This window comes from Aptenodytes forsteri, unplaced genomic scaffold (genome assembly GCF_000699145.1).
Source record: "Aptenodytes forsteri isolate BGI_AS27 unplaced genomic scaffold, ASM69914v1 Scaffold5, whole genome shotgun sequence".
Classification (NCBI taxonomy): Eukaryota; Metazoa; Chordata; class Aves; order Sphenisciformes; family Spheniscidae; genus Aptenodytes; species Aptenodytes forsteri.
This window is the reverse complement of record NW_008795672.1, coordinates 718,191-731,876: the sequence shown is the minus strand read 5'-3', so window position 1 is coordinate 731,876 and position 13,686 is coordinate 718,191.

Sequence of the window (13,686 nt, the reverse complement as noted above, 5' to 3'; positions counted from 1 at the left end):
TTTCTACAGTCACTAGAAAGGCAGCATGCAGATAACCAAACAAAAACAATACTGTCATTTTACAGGTAGTCAGTTGATAGGGTCCGTTCTTTCTGTTTAAGAGAAAGGAGTTAGCTGCATTTTTCAGCTCTAAATCCAGACGTTAGGAGATGCTCAGGTGTTCAGAAGCACTCCTGTTTGTTGGGGTACATCCCTGCTGCCCAGAGGTGCAGTTCCCATTCAATGAGATCAACGGATACCCCATATGTGAAATAAGTACATAAATGGACACGGTACTAGAGATTCATCTTGCTAGCAAGAGGTCCTCAGTGCAAATCAGTGGAAAGTTTTATGCCGGGAGAACATCTGTGTTGTGTGTTTCTTTAAGTTTGGGGGGTTTAAAGTGTCAACTATAGAGAAACAGCAAATCACAAGAAAACACAAGCATGGTTGTTCTACTGTCATTTTGAAAAACATTTCACCTGTTTCAGAGTAGAAAATGTTGAGGGAAGCCATGTCATCACTATTACTTGTGTTATTTAACCAATCTATTCTTTCTAATAAAGAACCAGGAGAAATAAAAAAACATTGATCTTTATTTATTGACTTCCTAGTGAGTATAGTTAAAGTTGACACAAATCAATCACAATAAAGTTAAAAGGATAATATAGCATAATATGACCCAAGATTGTACTGCAAGTTTAATTACTGAAACTCAAAGTTTTAGCATACGCAGAACAGTGGAGAGAAACACCCAGTTAATAGTATTCAGATGCACACCGTAAGAACACAAGAGATTCAGAAAGGGCTGCAACAGCATGTTTCTAGAGAGGTTCCTACATAGAAAAGAGGTCTGCCATGTAGGACTTTATGTAGGACTTTCAGTCATTTCACTAATATTTAAAGATTTTACCAGTTTGGGATTTTTTTTTTTTTTTTTTTTTTTTTTTTTTTTTTTTTTTTTTTTTTTTTTTTTTTTTTTTTTTTTTTTTTTTTTTTTTTTTTTTTTTTTTTTTTTTTTTTTTTTTTTTTTTTTTTTTTTTTTTTTTTTTTTTTTTTTTTTTTTTTTTTTTTTTTTTACATTTGAGTATTTGGCATTAGAGCACTAAGTCGTGCAGCAGGCGTTCAATCAAAAGTCTTCAGCAACAAGGAAAAAAATGCACAGAATCATTATATCATACAGCTTAAAAAAGATTCAGTGCAGTATATTAAAACGTCATGGCCAGAACACCCTTTTCTCCCTCAAACAAGATGACACATCTGCACACCGTGGGCAACTCAGCTGGATGCGTATCTCAAAAAGAACAGTTCTCCTAACTGTGAGCAGTGTAGAATTTATTCTTTCACTGTGTCACTGCACTTTGTAATTTCAAAAAATATATACTCAGTCTTTTGCTTTTCTGTTGTACAAGGTGATTTACACAGAACAAAGGATTTCTTTTAAAAGGTCATCTCCACCCCTTTGCCCTATCCCACAGTTTATACACTAATAATCACACCTAGTGATCTAAGTGTTAAAGGATAGGGAAATTCTTGGTCCTTACAAACATTTTTAAATGCTTCCTCAGCCAAAGCAGATAGAAAATATAGAAAGGTGAGGGGAAATAGGTCTCTTTCTAAGGGAATAAATGGCGCTCTGATTTCCTTTTCTCTTGCATTCGTTGCCATTAATTTAAAACTTTCCAGGCATTCTGCAGGCAGTAAAATGGGCCAAAATATTCTTTGCTGTCAAAAGTAAATCTGTTTATAGTTTTGCTTATGAGGCACGCTTTCAAAGACGGTTGGCAAATGGCAAATATACATGCCAATAAAGATCACTTCTGCCTTATGCTGTTTAAGCATGGAAAATGAGAGGAAACAAGAAGTCTTCTGATACAAGGGAAAGCAATATTAAAATCACAATTAAAAAGACAAATCTAGTTTTCCTCACCATCTTTCTGTTGTGTGTAATCTACTGCCACTATCTTATTATTGTTACCTTCTTAACAGTATGTGTCCTCTCAGTGAAGAAAAGACCTGTTGCAGAAAAGCATACTGTGGGTTTAAGACTGGAGGAAATGATGCTCTTCTAGTTGGTGAAATGATGACAAAGGTCCCTGTCTTTTGAGATATTTCAGAAACTTCTGTTGTAAACTCATTCATACTGATTTTTCAACATCATGCCTTTTACATTAAGCCTCAAAGGAAATAAAAAACACCGTATAACTTGTTACTGCTTTCATCCAGATTCTTCTCATACATAAGCAGACAATTCCTTCTCTGCCCCAAAAGAGAAAAGAAAGAAAAAGAAAAAAACCCCAACATCAACAAAAAAATGTCTTCAAAGGCAACTTCTTGAGAGCGCTGTGTAGCTGCTTTCTGGCTTTGCGCAGGTCTTCCCATCGTAAAGTGGTCATAGGCATACAGGAAAAGAGAGCGGAGGACACCCGGTCTGCATGGACATGGACATTGAGATGTCTATAACAGTGCCTTCAAAGCTACAGGTCTCCCCCTGCCCTATTTCCTTGGTTGTGGCCCTTTGGCCTGATAACAGGCTGATTGACGTGGAATGTAGTGGAGGTTTGTAAAACTATGAGTGGCATGAAGGCAGCATCAAAGCATGAAGGAAACAGCTGCTTGCTTCCTCTTTAAAAAAGATCCAGGAGACATCAAATGAAATTTGCAACTGTTTGATCAAAGAAAAACCCAAAAGGAGATGGTTCATGCAGTGTGTAAACAAGCTGCAGAACTCCTCATTGCAGAACTTTATAAATGCTAATATTCAAATGGTTAAAAAAGCAACTGGAGAAATTAATGGAAGAAAAACAAATCCATGGCTACTAATAGAGCCACCAAGTTCACTCGTCTAAGACAGAGCTAACCTCAGTTCTTGCAAGTTCCCAAAGCAGGTTTCTGGAGGCTGGGAGGTTACTTTGGGGAAGGTCCATGATACAATTGCTCCACACTACTTTTGTTCCCTAGACGTGCTACTGGTGACCACTGGAAACAGGACACCGAGGTAGATGGACCCCCAGTAAAGCTGTTCCTATAAATACATTTACATTTCAGAGTGGTCTTAGGTCAGATAAGACAATATTTTTTCTTCAGATCTGGAAGAAAATGACCGAACCCAAAGAATCCAGTCTTTTAAAGCCCATTTTGCCTGCCTAGACATCTGGTGGCCACGATCTTAATCCTTCCCCAGGAGTAAGCCAAATGGTGCACATTAGTGCAACACCACCATAGTGCTGCAGACCCGGAGGTGAGACAGGAAGAGGAGACATTAGCCGTTCCCCCTTCCCCACTGTCCAAGCTCCACTGTATTCAAACCACTAAGGAGACACTTCTGTGTAGTCAGGGATACAGGTAAGCAATATTTCTTCCAGTATAATCCCTTCTCATGTTTTTCGTTGGGTTTTTTTCCCTCCCCCTAGGCTCCTCAGGGTGGAAATGAAGGGGGCAATAGGGCTAAAAGTTGATTCATGTCAGTCAGAACAAGGACACATTTGGGGAAGGTGCAGGGAAATTATGTTGTGCAATTTCTTCTCAGCATTGTCTCCCCTGTTGCCTGGTGATGATGGCACCCTCCAGGGTACTCAATATCAACCCTTTCAGAAGGACTAAACTGACTCAAACATTGGAATAGAAGTGAAAATAAAGGCAATCTTGCCTAAATCTCAAAATGGAAAACATAAAATTGTATTAATTGGTTAAAGTCATCAAAAACTAATTATCATAGCTATAATTTTCCTAGCCAGCCCTTTTTTTTCCCCCTACTGATAAATAATAATTATCTATTGGCTACAATAATGTGATAGTCTCAAAAGCACAATCTATTAAGGCTTAATTGTAATGCCTACAAGTAAAAGTTTATGCTTTTAGAGGATACCATTAGGATTTGCAGCATTAGGACCAAGCTCTGTAAATGCTTCCTCAAATGTTCGGGGTGAAGTAGCTCGCCACTTGGTGTGATCATATTACTGGTAGTTCTGATATATTGCTACAATGGCCTAAGGACACAAATGAGACAAGGTTTGTGGGCATAGATTCCACCACCAAGGACAGCTGGAAAAACAACCAACTTTTCAGGCACACAAGCCAAGGGCGCTCAAAGGCTTTTCACGTGCAGTTTGTCCCAAGTAGCAAGCAGTAAACAGAGCTGTCCCAGGAGCAGAAAAGGACTCAGATCCAGAATCACAAACCAGTATGTCCCTTCTCTGGGAAAACAAATCTACCCAAGCGCCCTAAACAAGCAGAGATCAGCTTTCCTTTTAATGCCAGCTCAGCTGTGCACAGCAAAGGCTGTGCCCACTCTTCCCATTACCTGGCTGGCTGCATTGGGAAGCAGCAGCGGTGCCCTTTGGGATGATGCTCTCTGTTTTCCACTTTCACCTGTAACACAGACTTGTGCAAATGCCTTTCATGCCTCGTGCTCTGGCGCAGGGCAGCTCGCAGAACTGTTGTTTGAATACCGTGGATAAAATACTAGACTCTTTTGCTACGTACATATACAGAGTACAGTATTTAACGCTCATTCACAATGCCCTACCTTTGGAAATACCGCAGTGAGTAATGTTGGGGGTGTCTTTAGTTTTCCTACTGATCAAAACCAACCATAGCCTAAGATAAACTGAAACTTTAGCTTTTTGCCATAATGCAAATGGACCTTTAAAATATAAATAGCACTTACAATTAGCTCAAACTTCAGCAGCCAGCGGTGACATTAAAGAAACGCTTGGCAAGAGCAAATGCTGAGTCATAGAAAACTGACAAAATAATATGGGCAGTTATCACGAAAATGCATTATTTATCACTGAAACCCATTGACGCCTGTGCTTACACAGGAACCCTCCTGTGATATTGAAGGCCAAAGTATCTTCTCTCCCTAACAACAGTGTTGTATCTTTGGCAACTCTAGCAGGAACTCAGAAAATCAATAGCACTTCATGAGCAAGGTCTCGGTCTTCTTCTTTTACGAGGATTCTGTCAATGCAAGTGGCCATTACTGTACTTTAAAGGCATGATATAAAATTGCTTCAACAAGATATAAGACACACAGTTTGAAAGAACCTGGTGAGAGTATTTTAGTCAAAGTTAAATAGTTTCATCACGTAATTACTTCTATTGGCACATCTCCAGCTGGATACACTCATGCAGGGTATGCGCTGTCTATGATGGGGTGGGGAAATTGTAAGGGAGGTCTGTCTATTTGATTCAGGTTGATCTAAACAAGGTCAAACTGCTAAAATGGAGCCACAGCCAAGCATCCAATACTATTGACAGTAACACAGTAATAACAAAGTTGCTGTCTTTTTTTTTTTCTTTTTCTTTTTTTTTAGCTAAGTGGTCTGAAAGTAGTTTTAGTTTTATAGCTGAAAAATATGTCATCCTGATTTGCAGACTGGTAATTCATTTTCTAAGGACTGTTTAGAATTTATTCAGGGGGAAAAGGAAGCTGCGCTGGTTCCTATAACTGATTCACATTATATGACAAAATTTAACTTTTGTATTTTATGGGATTTTATGAATTCCACTAAAACCATTAGCTGGTTGTCTCTTTGTGATTAAATTTAACCACTTATGCAATACTTTAAACTGACGACAGTCTCGCCTGTATTTATGTTTTCTTTTGTTTAAAATGCATGTATCTCGGGTAACTACCACATCACAGAGAAAAGAAAAAGACACTTACATTGATTCTCTGTGAATGAGAGAGAGCCCCTGTGAGTACCAAAAAAATCACCTAAAAATAGAAAGGTTAAAATACTTTCTGCATGGAAAGGGCCACCCACTGCAGAGAAGAAATTTAACATTATTTCTTTTCCTGAAAAGACTTTTAAAGTGCTAAATACCTTAACTCCCTGACTCAACACCACTCCCAGGCTTGTCTACACTGTACGCATGCCGGTTCACTCCTAGGTTCTTTCTTTAAGAGTGCTCCCTCCAGTCAAACCCTTCCAGGTTTGGGTTATAGTTCAGTGTAGGACCACTGCCATTAGACAGATTAGGTGAACCAAGACTTGTTTGGCCTTTTTAAGCCTAAGCAGTCCTCAAATCTATATCAATAGGCTTTGCAGCATCAATTCACATGGCCTCATTTTATGCCCCAAAACATGTGACAGTGTCAGGCTATAAAGATGTTGCTTTAGTGGGCTGAAACACATTATTTCATACTGTTTTAACTGAGAATACTGGCTGTAGCCATGCCGTACAGCCACAGAGGGTCAGATGTTATGTAATGTGGCCATGAACGGTCTGCAGGAAAAAAACCCATGATCAGTGGGGACGTAAGTCACTTTGCACCATTTGGTCTGGGAATCGGAGAACAGTCCTTGATCCTAAGTGAACTGAAACGATTGATATGTTGCGTCTACGGAACAAAACCTCTGCTTGTATACACACGGGCAGATAATGCAGACATACTATGTAGAGATGAGTTTCCCATATTAAATTGCATTTATGAAGCTACTTTGATGACTGCACTTGTCCTCTAATCTAGTTCAGTTGGCTTTTGTTCCAGCTTCACACAAATGAACTGCTTCAAACAGTTTCTTGCTTTTTTATATACCGCAATTAGCTGTCCAGCTTCACACAAATGAACTGCTTCAAAGTTTCTTGCTTTTTTACATACCGCAATTATGGTATCTTAAACCTAAAATCTTAGGTTTAAGACAAGAAATATTTTGTCCTGGAACAACGACAGAAGTAAAAATGAAAACTGTATCACCCAGCAAAGCCAGACATAGAGTTTCTGACCTCCATAGAAACCCTCTCCCTCTATTTCCAGTGAGACACTCTCATATATATCTCTGCAAGCTATGTCAAGTTCTCTTGGAAATATTTGTAATACCTTCATTATAACTTCTGTATCTCTCTCTCTGAGGCTAGTCAGTTCCTATGGACTGAGGAGTTAAAGGTTCAGGAATATGATAAACAGTATCAATAACACTTTTTAAAATAATTTTTCTATCTGAAATATTCCCCCTAAAATGTTAACTGCTTAGGTATGATATATGTAACAAATCATTGCATTTCTTCTAGAGGCTGTGATTTTCCGAACTTCACACTAACAAGCCTCTTACAGCACACCGTAGAGCCCCGCACCACAGCTGAGGGACAGTAATATCCACAGTTTCAGTTGACTAAAACTTTCATAATCAGAATCCATGCTAAATATCGTATCACAATTTGCGTAAGTTGATGATGTGTTCTTGGAGTCTACTGATTCATAAAGTGGTAAGTTACATGTATTTGAATTGTCACCTTTTCTTAGAGGCTCCCTATATAGTTATTTTTTAACGCATGTACTGAAACATTTTTGTTTTTCATGGTTCCTGTTAATTTATGCCTATAAGGCCTCTGGGTTTCTTCTTGATTTCTGTAAGGCTATCCCCTCTATCAAAAGGCATTTCAGTTGCTAGTATGGATCAAGATTATCAGCACGTGAGCTCTGGCTTGTTGCACTGCCACAGCAAGAGAGGAAAGTGCAAAGAAAATGCTCATTCCCATAACAAAAAGCAACAAAGGGAAAGCTGAGGATCAATCCATCCCATGTCTACATTCTGGCCGGAGAGAGAGAGAGAGAGAGAGAGAAAGAGAGAGGTGCTGCAATAACTCTGTGGAGCTGCCTCCTTCCTGAAGGACAGGTTGTACAGCCTGGTGGATGGTGAATAACAGATGTACTTGCTGCCATATCCCAGCTATGCACAAGGATCATCTAACAAAGGGAAAGCTGAGGATCAATCCATCCCATGTCTACATTCTGGCCGGAGAGAGAGAGAGAGAGAGAGAGAAAGAGAGAGGTGCTGCAATAACTCTGTGGAGCTGCCTCCTTCCTGAAGGACAGGTTGTACAGCCTGGTGGATGGTGAATAACAGATGTACTTGCTGCCATATCCCAGCTATGCACAAGGATCATCTAAACCATACACTATAGAGTGGATTCGGCTCATTAAAAAAAAAAAAAAAATCCAGGTATAAAAAAAAAAAAAAAAAAAAAAATCCAGGTATTTATTCCACTTCCCATTCATTTCAGGTGTTATTACCCCGTGTGCTTTGTCCCCCTACTCTTCACTTAACAACCCCTTAAACTTTGGAATCCTTGGGTGGGAATTTGAGATCATACCTGAACAACTAAGTGCTGTTTTTCAGGCACTGCAAGAGCATAACGTGTTAAATAACTAGCCATTAATGTCAAAAAATCAAGCTTTACCATACATTTTTGGCATTAATTTTATAAGTGCCATAAAACAAGCTTTTTACTGGGTAGTTTTGGTATATAATTTCTTCCACAAGAAGAACAGTTTCTGTATAGTTAACACATGTGGCAGTGTAAGGAAGCATAAAAACAACATCACTGTAAAATTCATACTAAATGATGGAAATAATAACTAGAATATGTGTAATTTGAGTAGCAGCCTGAAACAACAGGCAGAGAGCCGAGCAGTGCAAAACCAGACAAACTGCAAAGGAAAGTGGTCAAACCCTGAGACCTGAGCAGAAAAAGAGGAGGCGTGCATTTTCTGTCATTTTTTTCAGTCAAAAATACACTTGCCATGAAGAACAGAAGTACTTGAAGGAATTCATACGACACTAATCAAGGAATTTTATGGATGTTGAGCTATAAGGTCTGCAGCATCTCTTAGAAAGGGGGCGAGTTAACTTGTGGAGGAGGTGTGAGTGAGTGTGTGCGCTCAGGTAAGAGGGCTGCTTGTAGAGGGAGGCGATGTACATCTGTGCATCTTAGAGTGGGACCAAGCCCTGTAATTTTCAAAGTAGAACAGCACAATGTTATTTAGCACAGGTGTCTCTGTAATTGTGGTACTGAGAGAAATCAGTGCTCAATGGCCCACAACTTCACCCTTCCACCGGTATAATGCGACAAGTAGTCTGCGATACAGGAAAAAGAAAAGTAGGAATCTATACCACAGCACAAAAAGCATTTTTAGCTACACACTGACTCTCCTGTGTGACAAATATTTATTCAAGTGGTGCAGTTTCTGTTCAAAACCAAGTTTCCTCAATCAGGAAAACAGATAATAAATTTAACACCTCTACAACTTCATACTCATGTGGCAGGAGCCATCTTAAAATGTTTCTGTTTCTTTCAGAAGTAATTATGTTCCCCACATAAAAAGGTATATATCAGACCAATATAATCTTTCAGGCTTTTTCATTCCAACTACTGTAGTTTCAGAAACAATGAAATTCCTTTCTGAGGACAAATGACATAAGTCAAACAGTAATTTTAAGCAGCAGTGTGAACATCAGCAGTATGAAGCAAGCCCACCGTATTCCAATTCTACCCTTGAACAAAAATATGTGAACCCACAAAACCCCACAAAACTCCAGACTGAGGGAGAGTAAAAAGCTTTATGTTCAAGGGAAGTAATACTTCTGCCATAAATCCACAGGTAGAAATCTACAAAAAGAGGAAAATTTGTTTCCTCTTCCCCTGCAGGATTTTCTTTTCCCTTTCCACCACTTATATAGCTACTTGAGAAAGTCAAACTAAAATATTTTAAAGGATTAAAAAGAAGTAAATGTGCTCTTTAGGAGATCAGCTTGCTCACATACACGTTAATAACTTCTGATTGATTGACTGAGGCTACGGTAAACTATATATAAAATAAACAATCACGTCCAATATCCACTTGAATTCATTACTGTCTATCATCTGGCATCTGAGTATTGACTAACACCCAACAGTATCCCAGGCTGCATTAGGTAGAGTATCACCAGCAGGTCGAGGGAGGTGATTTCTCCCCACTGCTGAACACTGGTGAGACACAGCTGGGTGCTGTGCCCAGTTTGGGGCTCCCCGGTGCAAGAAAGGTATGGACATACTGGACCACTGAGATGATGAGAGGACTAGAGCATCTCTCATATGAGGAGAGGCTGAGGAAGCTGGGACCGTATAGGCTGGAGAAAAGAAGGCTCGGGGGGAATCTCATCAGTGTCTATAAATACCTGATGGGAGGGAGCAAAGAAGATGGAGCCAGGCTCTTCTCAGGGGTGCCCAGTGACAGGACAAGAAGCAATGCGCAGAAACTGAAATACAGGAAATTCTGTTTAAACATAAGAAAAAACTTTTTTACTGTAAAGATGATTGTACACTGGACCCGGTTGCCCAGAGAGGTTGTGGAGTCTCCATCCTTGAAGATATTCAAAACCTAACTGGACAGGGCCCTGAGCAGCCTGCTCCAGGTCACCCAGCTCTGAGCAGAGGGTTGGACTAGACCATCTCCAGAGGTGTCTTCCCACCTCAATAGGAAGAGGCTATCCTGAAAATGTGCCATTTAGACCCACTCAGACTTGGCCTCTGTCTTAAGGCAAACAGTTTGTATTGCTCATCACCCAAAGAAACGGTGCCTTGCATCTGATAACCTGAACACATCTGTACAGCTGCAGTGTGTGTGCACACTACCGTGGCCTTGGAAATCTGTGGAAGGTACTTGGTCTCTGAGGCAACTATGTGCCAGTCCACTACGCCTGTCTAGATAAAATCAAAACAAATTAGAACTGTACCCTGAAAAGTCCCTTTGGGAGCTCCCGTCGAACTATGGGAAGATGGGTCAGAAACCTGTAGAGGCCATCTATTTCCAGCAAGAGTCCCCAGGTGAGGAGGAGCCCAGAGGTTCCACTAAGGATTTGGGGTTATCACTGCCTGGCCTTTCTGAAATGAGGACGGGCAGAAACATCAAAGCGGTCACCCCAAAAGCTAAAAAAAAAAGCTCTTTCCTGAAAATTTAGAAACAGTTAAAAATTCAAAACCTAATGACAGTTTTAAGTTTTCATATTAGTTCTGGTTCTAAACTATGGTTGTTAAGGCTACATACAAATATTACTGCCTGTAAACCCATGTCAAATATATGGTTGGAAATACAATCAAATTGCCATCTTCATAAAGTGCGCCTTCAGCTAGAAAAAGACTCAAACAAGAGACTATAAATACCAGCAGGGAGCATCCTCTGGGTTTAAAGACAAGAGGAGACACACACATACAAACACCTTTAATGCCAAACACACAAAAAGAAATGCTCAAAAACCTCAGTAGCTTTTAAACTTACAGAAAGTGAGAAGGAAAAACCAAAAGTGAATCTGTTTAGTATGAAAACATGCGGTATTTTACAATATAGGCAAACATACAGTTTATTGTGCGTTAGAACAGCAGTCTTTTAAAAGGGTTTTTTTTCCTAAAAAAACCCATATTTGCTCTGTATGTTCTCATCCTCTCAGATTTCTGAATAATTCTCCTCTAACAGCAATTGGACCCTGCTATGCAGATCAATTAAGAAACAACACTATCATTATAAAACCCCACACAGAAGAGGAACGTGGGGTTTTGCAGCAAGTCTAATTGTGTTAGCCTCAAAGATGCATAAAAGGCAACCATAGGGAAGCTGACCATGCATTTTTTGTTAAAGACAACAAAATTATCCCAAATTCTCTTAAAATTAAGAACTAAACATTCAGTTTAGAATATCAAATGAGAGTTAATAAGACACTTTTTCAAAATCAATAATTCAGAATTTTTCAATAAGTTTCCTATTAGCATTCCCCCATCCCACTAAATACCATTATTTTTTCCCAGCTGTATAAATAGTCTTAGAGAGTATGGCCTGAATGAATGCACCGTTCAGAAAACAACATAATTACAGCCATTTCCAGCAAACTGGGTGCCAAAAAAGTTACAAATTAATTGAAGGTTAGCACTGAAAATTAAATCCTAGTCAGCTTGAAGTCATTTTTTAGGCTAGTTTATATAAAATTAAATAGAAAGTTCAGTCTTTCAGTTTTCCATCAGCTTAGTGGAGAGATTTTTAAGGTTCAGCTGAACAAGTGGTTTATACTGTTCTGTCATGCAAAAAACCCTACATTTCTCCCTGTGGGCATTTCTTGTTCTCAGCCTGCTTCCCAGGTTCTCCAAATGGAGAGACTAACAAAACCTCTGGGTTCTTCCCCAGTCCTCCTGGCCATGGACTCTCCAGAAGAGAGAAAACCTACTCAGGTTGACCCTAGTCATTATTAAGTAAGTTTACACCTTCAATCTCACAACCACACACATCTCTTTTTGGCCTTTTTTGTTGCTCTGTTAGCTCTTTTATATGTATCTCCAAAATGTATTGGCTAAAATTTTTTACTTCTAGTGTGGAAAAAGCAAGGAAGCAGAAAGCACGATTTTAGGACACACAGTTTTAGGTTTTTCAGATCTTTCCATGGAGCCCCAACACAAAAAAATAATGAGAAAAAAAGCTACAACATGCCAGCATCAAGAAGCTCAATTAAATGTCCACAGTTCAGTCAGAGAGCCCAGTAATAACAACAATAGTGTTCGGAAAACCTTTTCCATCCATCCAACTTGGAAGCAGTTATGGAGCTGTTAGCCTACTTGTTTCTTTGATCATCCCTTTGTGGAAGCACAGTATCTGGAGATGAAGAATCAGGTGGATTTTCATGCTGTAGGCATACATCAGAGATGGGCTGACATTTTAAATTTTAAATCAATTCCCAGAGTTATCCGGAACCATATTCTTACTTTACATGAAATCCCAAAAGCTATTTCTATTTTTGCTTGAAAGCACTGCCCACACGTGTCTTGGTTTTGTACACTACCCATGTTAGGCAAAACATTCAAACAGGATCTCAGCAATTCAACTTGCATTTCAGTGTTTTGCCTGAAAGGGATACAAACATGCCCGTGTTGAGAGGTAAAATCCGGAAGGCTTTCCAGCATACAGAAATTAAGCTTTTGGTCCAAGGAGGATGATCCTCTGTTTAGCTCCCTTCTTCTCCCCTGAATCAAAGTACCTCCCTGAGGAGACACCTTGCACTAGTTAGATTTTCCACTCCCTTTGGGAATCTGCTAAGCCCTCCTCATCCTAAATGAATATCAACTTTCATCTCCCAACTCCCAGGAAACTGCTGTAACCATCAAGCTGAGAAGGGACAACCACTGTCTTTCCTCCTATTCGGCAACTAGGTAACAGAAAGGTAAAAATGTGCCCCTGAAAGAAAAGTTAGCAACAGAGACCAAAAAGACAGTTTCTGAGTGGTTAAGGCATTCCCATGAGAAGGAAGAGGCCAGGGTCTGGGTGTCTACTTTATGGGCTTTTTAATCTTGTCTATCAAATGTCTAATATTAAAGGCGTAACAGCAGAGAGCAGAGAATCCCTCTCCTTCCTTGCTCCTACCTCAGTGCCCAAACCACCGTGCAACACAGGCATGTCCTACTTTAACACACCCAGCTGGCACCACTAACATTACCAAGGTAACATTACAACAATAAGAATCTCGTCATCAAAACTGACAAGGAAGGCAAAAAAATAAATGTCATATTTGTTTCCTGAGTGAGCGACTATTACTCCAATATTCAATTGAAATATTTTTGTTGAGCATAATTAGCCTTTTAGGCATTTGAAAAAAATAACTGGGGAAGCTTTAGGTCAAAAGGCTGTTGCACAGAAAACCTGACTTTTGAAAACATTCCTGGCAAGTATTTTCTGACATATTCTCAGCCTCTTCATTCTCTGTTTTTGTTGTTCTTTCTTTATCCATGAAGGGTATATAAAGGGCATCTAAAACTTTAGTCAATAGATCCATTATTATGATTGGCTGAAAACCATAAAATGCATCCATCAAGCCATTGTGTTGCATCTTGTGTTAAATTACGGTGATAAATAGTCCCTTTTTCATGACGTCACCTACTAATCTATTCAGAAATCCATTC